This window comes from Leptosomus discolor, chromosome 17 (genome assembly GCF_034619465.1).
Source record: "Leptosomus discolor isolate bLepDis1 chromosome 17, bLepDis1.hap2, whole genome shotgun sequence".
Classification (NCBI taxonomy): domain Eukaryota; kingdom Metazoa; phylum Chordata; class Aves; order Leptosomiformes; family Leptosomidae; genus Leptosomus; species Leptosomus discolor.
The window spans coordinates 14588940-14600539 of record NC_141407.1 but is presented as its reverse complement, the minus strand read 5'-3'; positions in this window follow the sequence as shown (position 1 = coordinate 14600539).

The following is an 11600-nucleotide window of genomic DNA, read 5'->3' as shown; positions in this document are numbered from 1 at the left end:
TCAGTGCAGCGTCTCCTGGGATTTCTCCGGCTCCCCAGCCATCTGCGGGTCAATGAGAGACAACCGGTAGCATCTGGCAGACATAGTCGCAGGAGGTGAAGTCACTCACCAACGTGAGGGTGGATGGGGATCAGGCAGGGCAGTTACATTTGGGGCAGCAGGTCAGAGTGCACAAATCTCACTAATTTGTGTGACGCAAATGAATAAGATTCAAAACCAGCAGCTGGAGACAATACAGCGGGAGCCATTGTCTGAGTGTAAAGAGGTTTGCTGGAGCTGCGAGCGCCCATGCCTTGGTTACATGTCTTCCATCAGTGACACAACAGCGACACGGTAGCATGCAGTCCACAGGTTTATCCTCATGTCGTGGCGACCTACGTCCTTGCACACCACGGCTCAGGGCTGTTCTCCAAACATGCCAAGCTGTCCGCCCTGTGACCTTACGTATTTTATGGTGCTGTTTATACAGCCTGGAGAGCAGATCTCCCTGTCTGCATAGGGAAGACGTCTTCCTTCTCACCCTTGCCTACGGACCACACGTGCAGTCTTTCTCTTCTTAAATTTTCATCGTTCTAGCATGGAGAGAGATGCTTTAAAAAAAAAAAAAAAGTACATGATTTCATATATATATTAATTGGGCAAACAGTTTTTTGAATAAGAAAGCCAGCCCTTAAAGTCAATGGTTTCAGTTTTTTAGCTCAGCCTTAAGTATAACCTATACACAGCAAGAAAAGGTTCCTTTTTTACTGCAGTAAACAGTGCCCTTTAGTGGGCAAATTACTGGTTAGAAACTTCCCTGGTGAAACAAATCTTATGGCTTCCCTGTATGAGGAGTGTCTAGTTTAAGAATGTGGAAAAGTTCAAGTGGAGAAAAAAATAGGGCAAGAAATAATAATACTACTACTAAAATGCTTGGTTCAGGGCAGTCACAAATAATTATTCTGAATGGGACAAATGATGTCAGTACAGGCAATGCAACCAAAGGTGGAGAAGCAAGCAGTACTCCCTCTTTTGGTTCAGATACACCACCACAATATATTTAACTTCATGTTCCTCATTTCTGCTCTTAAAATATTTTTTTAAAAATGGGAAATGGGCCTCCAGGTTTTTCAGTTTGACTCGTTTTTTCCTTTATGCACACCAAAATGTCACTGATTCATAAATACCTCTAGTTCCAGTATTTTGTTCTGTATTCAGCAAAAGGTATTGTGATTGATTTATCCTTTCACTTTTTTTTTTTTTTTTAAATAGCAGGAAAGAGAAAGGGACAATCACACACCCCAATACAGCTATTGGATCCCGCAGGAAGACTAATTAATGCAATGTGGAAAAAGAAGAATACACCAGTGTCAAGAACTATACACTGGTAAGGAGAAATATGCAAACATATAAATTTTAGTTGTAATCATCATGGCCATAAATCAACCTGCCTCTGGAAGATACTCTTATTGTAATGAATTTCCTCGGTATCTTTTGTTTGACAACAGTCAGAGATAACAAGTGATCAGCAAGAAGAAATATGACACCTGATGTTTTAAATGCCCTGTCAGTGTTTTTTATTTTGCTAAAACCCACAGTTCTTCACCCATTAAGTGTCAAAAAGGGGAATGGAAGAGCATCCTTCACTGTGTAAATTCATGATGAGTGTGCAATCCCGGGCATCCCTCATATGAAGAGGGAATATTTGGCTTCATATGAAGAAGCCGGTCGCAGTTCATCGTGGTGCTAGGAAGAAATCTAGCCGAGTTGCACCTCATGATAGCAGCAGGCGGCTTTCCCAGAACAGCATTGGGGACCACCAGTAACTCGTCTTTGGAGAGTGGAGGTAGGGTGCAGTCAGAGCATGCAACTGCCGAGTTTGTCTACAGGAAAACCTCTGTTGCTAGAGCTAAGGAGGCTCCCATGGCAGCGGAGATGCAACTAGTGGCATTTGGGTGGTCACCACTGATACATCTAACGACGTTTCATAGCAGTTAAAAGAGAAACGTGTGACTTACAGCAATGATGAGAATTTGTGGGGTGTACGATGGGGAGAGAGCGCTTATGTGGTGGCTGGTGGCCACGTCCATGGCCATGTGAGCTGAACTGACACCTGGCAGAGTCAATGACAGAGGGCAGCTGTTGGAAAGACATCTGGAACAAGCTCCAACTGCTTGCTGCTTTCACCAGCTGCTGAAGCATCACCTCTGGCACCCGGGGACAGGGGGATATGGTGGCAAAGAAGAGGAGGGAAAAGAGACTCGCATGGAACATGGAGGAGGTGAAAGTGGAACAGAGATTCGAATTTGGGTGTGGCAGACAAAGCAAATGATACAAAGGAAGGGAGAAACATGTGAGCCCCGGAGGAAGAAAAGTTAGAAACATACCAGTAGCTTCAAAGAAAAAAGTGGTAGCTGCAGGGAAGAAGGGTAAGGTCACCAAGTACAGAACGCGATTCTATAGCAGCCCAAGGAATGGGTAGTAGGAAAGAGCCCAGGGATGAAGGAGGGACTAGAAAAAGATGGAGAAATTGAAAAGAAGCAGGAAAGATGAGAAGGGAAAACCATGATTCATCTATGTGGTTTTGTTCTAAATAAAGAAAAGCAGAGAAAGTAGAATAAAGAAAAAAAAACATGTAAAGGAAACTAGAATAAAGGGAAGAGAGAGGGAAGGAGAGTGGAATAAGGAAATGAAAAGAAAAAATAGAAACAAAAGTAGGAAAAAAATGAAAACTTGGTAATTTTTATGTAGATAGTGTGTGCTTCATAAAATTAGTTTCTCGATTTCCCACAGTCTTAAGACCAAGAGAGACAGTGATGTATGTAGGAAACAGTGCTTAATTATATTAGTGTGTCTTGTATCTCAGGAAAAGGGGTATCTCTTCTGAAAAAAAAAATCCATCGAAACAATAGGTGTTGTTTTCTTTTTTATTCCAGAAATAAATACAGAGATTGTAATGCATGCAATACTGTCCTGCCCTCTCTTCTTTTTCTCAGCTCTGAGTCTGTGCCTCAGACGTTTCAATTTTGACATCTTTCATTCCACCCCCATATATCAAATTTAAAGTCAGTTTAACTCCTGGATTTAAATGAAATATTTTATAAAATGTCATAGTTTTAGGCTTGTGTGGGACTGGCTTTCTTAATTAGTACCTCGACTGTGTACTTAGTGGAACTGGCATAAATCTGCATTATTCCATTGCATTTCTCAGCAGTCCAAGTGCGTTGCACAGACAAGACAAAATATATTTTACCAATAAGGATGCGATGGCAGAGACCTTAAATTTCTTACCCAGACCCCCAAAGTTTGTGAGTGTCAAAGCAAGACCACAATTTGGGCATTGCTGTTTATTTCAATGCTCTAGCTGTATGAAATACAAATGTAAGAGGAGGAAATGTTCGTCTGAGTTTGGCTGAAACAAACTCATCACTTTGTCTTTATAAGGCATGGTGTCAGTATCTGAGATTAAGCTTTACCTATAGAGATCAAAACAGCAGCATTTTGAATTACCTCCTAGATTTAACAGGCTCTCAATCGATGGTTTTTAACCAGCTTTGTTATAAATACACTCACATTAACATACTATGTTTATTTTCTTGTTCCATGTATGCATTCAATACCACTTTCCATGTAGTCAGCTTACTCCCTTTCCTGCTAAATCCATCATTTTCTATAAGGAAAGACAGTTCTTTGCCGTAACGCAAAATGATAATTTCTTTTTGCATTTGTGAAAACCCAGTGGTAAAATTACAAAAAATATCCTTGAGAATTTTTGTTTGTATTGCACTTCCATGTGGAAGATTCAGATTACCATATGGGGATCAAATTCCCAGTCTGACTTCTAAACTCTTCTGGTTTTTAAGATAGGGTCAATATATGCACTTAAATTCATGGGATAAGCAACGGTGCTGTTCTGACCTGCCCAGTCTTTGCTGTTTGTACCTCATGAATCTACAGGGCCTACGTAGAAAAGTTGTGTTTGGTTACTGAACCTATAGAGGTTAGAAGTCATCGGGACACTTTTGATGCCACAGAGTAAGAGGGAACATATATTTACTTATTTTTATAAAATTAAATATCTTGGACACGCACAATATCTTTTGTTAGAATGAACTCAAACTGCTATTCCAGGCCTTTTCCACCCTCACATCACTCCACTACAAGCTGTGAAAATGGGACTAAAAAACCCCACTCAGTATTAGACATAAAACCAAGAACACAACCCGAAATCCAGTCTGCTGTTGCGGTGAAGCATGGGGGCATGGAGCAGTTAGAGACGCGCGAATACCTTTTATATCGAGGCTTTCTGAATCACAAATGGCAAGATGAACTTATCCTGGCTAACTAGGTGGTGATTTATTCACGGATTTGGAAACTGGAGATAGTTTTAAAGGATCCTTTCAAGAAAGCAGGTAAATGGATAATGTATGTGATACAGACAAGGTTGACGAAGCTGAAGTTTGCAGTTTGGTCACAAAACCTGAAGGATGAAGTCTTACCAGCCAGACCTAGATTCTAAAAAAGGTGTTTAGGCATCTGTCTCCCATTCAAATGAGTAAGAGGATTCAGACCTAACTTTAGAAATAATTAGGGCATAAAGAGAGATAGTTGTCTATCTAGGACAGTGGGGAGCACTGAACATAGCCTAAAATACAACGTTCCATTAGGAAAAATCTCTGACTTTTTTTTTTTTTCTCTCTTTGCTGCACAGGCTGCTTTTTCTTGGGTAGTGTTGTGCTGAAGTGAACTGCAAGCCTCTGTGGATCCTTCTCACAGATGCACTGATGTGAGGGGATGGGATGAAAGCGGGATTTCATAAAGTTTTTTCAGGCATGAAGTGAACAAAAGGTGGAGTGAAGAGTATGCTGAAAGGCAAATAGGAAATAATAAATGGAGAGAGGCGGCAAAAAATTGTCTTTGAGGGATTAAATGCTGCAGAGGATTAGTCTGCAAATAAAGATTTTGTAGGGTTTCAGGTTTATGCATTAACTGGGATAATAAGAATCTGTGTATTTAACTCCATGTCCAATTTTCCAAGAGGTTCAAGAGCTGCAGTGATAACCAATGATCTAAGTCCACATCTAGGCTGAAAAGTGTCCAAGTTACAACTACACTATCACAACTGACTGACTTGGTACAGCTGACAGCAGTCTCAGTAGAGAGACTAAGGAGCAGATGGGAATGCAGCCGGATACATCGCTGTGTGGACAGTCTTTTCAGAGCAAAATCATAGGTTTTGGAGAGTACAAGTTGTATTCACTGTGTCCTTCACACCCCTGGATGTGGTAGATGAGCAAATTTCACCATTCCCGGTACAGAAATCAATCTTTACTAATTGGGTTGGCTAAAATTCCAGAAGGCTCGACAGCGGTGTTTCTTGAAGAGCTCCTCCTTCTCTCTCTGTACTTCTTTCTCTACAAATTACTGAACACATTCAGGCTATCAGCACTGAGCACTATTTCATTGGCACTGAGGCTTGAATGGGGTTGAATCAAGACCCTGCTGCCCGGTTCTTGCCAGTGCAAATCAAACCACAGACCACCATACACCATTGGGCTGAGGACATAGAGGGAAGAGCTCTTTTATTAGATGTTTTAGTTTGGAGACCTCATTTGCATTAATTCTCTATAGCAGACTCTGTTCTAGAGCCAGAGAAATGACTCTCTCTCTCCTCACCTGTTTTACAAACCAGTGGATTCTGCTCCTTTCCGCTCAGCTAGGTGACGTATCACTTTACTTAGACACTGTGCCTTCCCTGCCTAACATCTGCTGCAGTTTTCATAGCCTGAATTGTTCTCGGACTTGTTTTAGAAGGCATGTTTCAGAAATGTCTTTGAGGATGTGAATTATTAGCCATTGTTTTATCTGCTAGGGTGTTCTTCCTTTATATTTGTTATTTTACTTTTTAAAATAAGACTAAACAGGCTTTGGCGTTTAAAGTTTATAAGTTTTAATTCACATTGAGGTTAAAGATACCAAGAATGGTAAGGTAATAGGATTTTAGTGCAGTTTCAGAAAGTAATTTATTTTTGTATGGCAATAAACTGACATTTAATCTCCATCACATTTTAAAGCTAAACTGTAAATCAATCTTCTCATAAGAGAGCAGTGTCTCTCTGGCTGGTCAGTTCTCACTCGCGCTTCTCCTTACTGTTGCAGTAGTTGTGTACGCACTTCCCACATACACCTGAAAATTCTGACATTCACTGTTCCAAAGCCTCTGCATTATTTGGACTTCATACTTCATTTCTCTATTACTTGATGTGTGACAAGGGGTTTATTAGTTAGTGCACTTTTAAACCACATTTTTGTTCTGTAAAGTAACCCTAGTAATATTTGAGATCTGGCTTTTCAATTTTCTCACTTAATTCATATTAACATGCTTATTTTTTTCCAGAGAGCCTCACAGCTTCATCTTGGACTCTGCATTTTACTCAAGAGCATCCTGAGCACTTAGTCTGCCCATGACATCACCCGTGACAAACTTCTAAAGGCTATCTGGGACATACGTTTGTTAGTAAGACGTTTTGAAGCCAAAAGGTTTGTGCAAGTATAACTCAGAGCATAAACTGGTCTGAAGAATCTTAATTGTTGTTGATGAAGCAGAAAGTACCCCAAGTGGAGTTGAGGGTGAGGTTGTGAATTAGAACAAAACAGATCTTCTTTTATTCTAAACTGAAAGAAATCCGATATTTGCAAGAAAATGAATTGAAGTGCAAAGGGACACAGTAGTGCATAACTTTTCAAATAACTATCTGAGCTGTAATAGGATAATAATGCACTCTGGTCTTTGCAGGGCAAGAGTTAGTGATTCAGTCTCTGTGGGATGCAGGTGGCTTGCTGCTCCACCCAGATTAAAAGAGGATGGTGTGGCTCCTGTAGGAGAGATGATCCTTCTGAATTAAAAATTTTGGATTTAGAAGACCCAAAAGCAGTCAAAGTGCAAGAGAAGGTTTAGCAGTTCTGTTTTCTGTGAATCTCTTTCCATGACAGGAAAGCTTTAGCAAGGGTGCAACTTGGCCATGCGCAGACTTTTTTTTCGCCTCTGAGTCAGTGGAAACGCTGGTAAGATTTCTTACCGGGTAAGAGCTAGCATGTTGTATGACCGTGCCAACACATGTACCAGTGTGCAACTTCACATGTGATGGGTCCTTGCTGGGGGATGAGGGTGTAGCAGGGATGGCTTCAGGCTGCCAAGTCATACAATTCTACTTAGATGGCTCCATGTCAAGGAATAGTAAGGAATGAGTAAACTTACTGGCCCACTAAACTGTGCGGAGCAGCAAAACTAGCTCCCTGTTTTGCTCTGCTGAAAATAATTAAGAGAAACAATTTTTATAGTTTCATAAAAACAATTTGACTTTCTTAACACAAAACCAAACAACTCGTCTATTGCTTCCCCAACTAATCTTCTTTCCTAAACAAGACGGTACATTTGTTGCCTGCCATTTTCTCTGGTCATTAATAAATGGTTAGTTGGCACAGATGGATGGGTTTAGTGCCCTGGCTAGAAAAGTAAGTAATAGTGACGGCGATGTTGTTACACTTCCGTGGTAATGGAAGAGTATTGCAAGTTACCCCGTACAGACAAAACTGACAATAAGGAACAACTTAACATAAAACACTTGGCCCTCCATCTGGGTGTGTCATTTCCTTTGGGTTAGAAGTTTTCCCCATCTTGTATTTTGAGAGATAAAATATTTGTCTGACTTGCTTCAAAATATGTACTACTTTCTTCTGTCTGTGTGGGAACACATCCCATATTTAATTGAGTTACTGGATTTGTTTGGAGTTTCAAAATTGAGCAAAAGCTCATTAAAAGAATAGGAGCAAGTCCTTGAACTCTGCCCCTGACAGTAAGAACATATTCTAGGTAGTGTAAGAAAGTAACCTATAGTCTGGAATCATATCCCTAACTATTTTAGACTGCTGGAGGATTCAGAAAAAAAGCCTTGTGTAATAGCCTTTTGCACTTTGTTTTCATTAAGTCTGAGGCACCTTAATAAAGAGGCTTCAGCATGATTTATTTTAATCAGTTATTACAGAGAAGTCATTAAAAAAAAACTTGGCAAAATCTTGCTTACATACTTTTTGCATTCCAAATCCACAAAATGTTTAGATAAAATCTCATTTCATTACAACCAAAACAAACCTCCTTTACTAGATTTCTTTCATTTTTTTTCTTTAAATGATGATGTTTCCATACCTCTTCTGTCTACACTGGCTTTCCAGTTCAGTGTCTTTCGTGTCTGTATTTTTTTATTATATCACTAAGATGAGTCAGGTTGCTCTGAGGAATCCTGTCGTCCCATAAGGCTTGGTAAGAGCATTTGGCAGACTATGAGCTAAAGAGTAGGGAAGTGGTTTAGCTGTTTTTGTCATCTGAAGACAACTTTCAGAAATGCTTGATTATTCTTCCAGTTCAAATCTACAAGAATCTGGATTTTGACCTACGTATTGTAGGTACGCTGGAAGTTTTACCAACTTTTTGGCCTCTTAGCTTCATTTGACATTGCTTATTCTTGAGCTAAAATGTGTATATTCAGGCACACACACAATCCTCTTTTTAAATAACTCCTCTATTTTAAAAGATGAGTACCATGGGGCTATTGAATGATTTAGATGGGGGCACAGGGACAAAGAACGTGTTTGGCTCCGTTCCTGTAACTTACAGTCTCTAGGCATTGTGATAAAACAAATGCCTATCAAATTCCATAGGACAAATGTTTTCATCTACAGCGACTGCTGTTTCACGACGGACATGGCATTAACTGTACCTGTTCTTAGCACTGACCAAGAACAAACAAGAAGAAGATTTATCTTCAGTTATTTCATTTTATATTTGTATTTTTGAAGGTGAGTGGAGGGAAACATATAAAGAGGATAACATCAACTGGTCAACTGTTAAAGAAATGTCCAGTGAAAACTCTTTTTGATGGGTCAAAAAGGCAATGATCTGAGAACGCTGTATCATGGTATCGACTGGAAAAAACACAAGCAGTCATCAGTTCTGTAAGGAGTTCCAGTTTTAAGAGTGCATGCTGCTCTGCTTTTGATGCACAGGATGGAGAGTGTACTACCATCACACCAGCTAGGTTCCCATCTCCTCTTGCTCTGGGTTTCACCCGATATACAGGTAGCGAGATGAGGAAGCAGTGCCCAGCAGCACACGCAGCAGCATCAGGGCCGAGAGAACAGTTAATATATTGACACAGACAAGGACATTTTCTGTGGCCTTTACAGCGCAAGTCAAGTCATCCTAACTCTGTCTCCCACGAGTGATGTGAGTGACCGTTACTGTGTGTCCCGTGTGAAGCCGGACAGAGCTGTAAGCAGGACAGGAGCTACCTTCTGACCGCAGCAAGCTGCCAAGCCTGTGTCTGGAGGTAGCAGACGGATTCCTCCATTGTTTTTTAAATCGCTGGGAGGTGGAGAATTGGAATCTAGAAGAGGAGTAAAGGAGGAAGAGGACCAGTGGTCTGCACTGCTCAAAACGTAAACAGTGAGGACTGGTGGAGAGAACGTTAGATATTGAATGATGCTGGAAAGCTCAGGGAGGGGCTAGAACAGCTCTGAATCAAAAGGGTGCAGAAGAGTCGGTTGTATTAGTGCAGCGTTTAGGTGGTCTGAGGGTCTGTGGTTAACAAAACATCCCTGGCAGGGTAATGCATTGCTTACAAAGAATCCCAGAACAACTGAAGCAAAAACTGCCAAAGTCGCCTCTCACTAAAAAGAAGTATTTCAAACATATTCTAACACATCCTGACTGTAAAATGTGCAAATTGGATTTCCAGTAATGAGACCCATCAGTAGGCACATTTTCTTGACATATTCTATCAGAGTATCACTTGGAAATAGTGATTCAATTTTCCAAAAGTTACTTTAATTCGCTTAGAGAGGAAAGCATTTTCATTTTGCCCAGTCAGTTCTAATAATTTGCTACATCCAAAATACGTGAAATTATTGAAGCCAGTTGTAGTGACCAGAAGGACCACTAACATTTTAATAATATTTTTTTTTTTCCCCCATGAATCATGCAGACTTGCCCAAGAAAATTTTCAGAACAGATAAACCACAAATCTTTGTTGACATGCCTGCTCCCGGTCTCCTCCACAGACATAATGCTGGACATTTGCTAGTAACCTCCGTTCAGAAGATTTGCTTAAAAAATATCTGCTAGCTGCTGGGGTGCATAGCTGGGAACTTCCATCTTCTTATAGAAGGGCTCGTTTTTCTTCGTAAAGGTGCCTCGCTCTTCCCTTACAGATGAGTCCGGATATTGATCGTTCCTATCTTGGCGGGCAGTGACAAGCGTGACAAGTTAGGTTAAGGGCAGTTGGGAAGGAAAAACCGCGTTCCACAGCTCTTTTATACTGTAAAGCCTTGAAGGCCTTTCAACAATAATCCTTTATCCCACAGTATGTTCTCTGGCTGTCTTCTTTTGGGCACAGGATGTTGAGTTGCATGGGCTTTGGTACGCCACGGTGCAGCCGTACCTAACAACTCCCATGTGAATTGCAGGTAGCATGTATTAGTGACACACTCTTCTGCCTCGTAAAAACTAGAGAAGATTGTCAAGGCAGTTGTGTGCTCAGCTAACTTTGCTTTTTGAAAATCAAGCTCCTAAGTAGTCTCTCTCTAACAGATATTTTCTATGTATTTCCCAATTAAGAACTAGGTATTGTTACACACTTTGTTTTTAAAAAGAGGATATCTCTTAAGCTGTCACATAATATATTTATCCAATCATATCTCGCTATAATTAATTATATTTTATGAAGAGTTGTTTGGTTTTTTGCTCCATTTCTGGAGTTCCAGTAACTGTGATGCAGATATAAACACTTATTTAAGTGGGTGGTTTTGCCGTACCTCTTCCACAGCAGCATCGTGCCACGTGTTCTGTCTGCCACACGAGCGGCCGTCAGAGGGTTGGTGCCTCTGCAGCCAGCACAAACAGCCTAGTACCCATCAGGATAGACGCTGTCCTTGGGTGGCAATAGGAGTGTAGCTGTTCCGTTGCAAAATAAAAAGGGACTGTACAGCTGCTTTCCACATCTACTTTTCATCTCTTGTTATTTTACAATGCCAGGATTAAGACATTCTCCTGAAGCACGCAGGCTTAATTTTAAATATTAATCCCTGACTATTAGGAGCATTAGACTTTTTCAGGGTTCACCTAACGACAACTGAAGTACCTGGGATGATTTTAAGACCAAGACTTTAACAGCATTTTGAGATTCCATGAAGACAGTAAAGTGCACGGGCTGCAAAGAGGCACTAAAGTTGTTTTATTTATCTCCATGTGCACGTCTGTAGTAAGACTGCATTTTGCCCCTACATTAAAAGTAAAATGCTTAAACCAGGAATACTTTTCCTACAGATTGTCAAACATTTGCATTCCAGATGCCTAGGGAGTCTTGCTGGTTTTGCTGAATGCTTGTTGGTGCAGACTGACACCCATTTGCAGAAGAATCAGAACACAGACTTTGAAGTTTACCAACTGGGCACTTCTGCATAGGACTGCATCATCTTCAACCGAGGCTCCATTCCTTTGTCTCCTCCTGTATTTCTCAAATTGTTCATCGAGCTCTTGCGCTCCTCAACAAAAACTGGAAATGGGG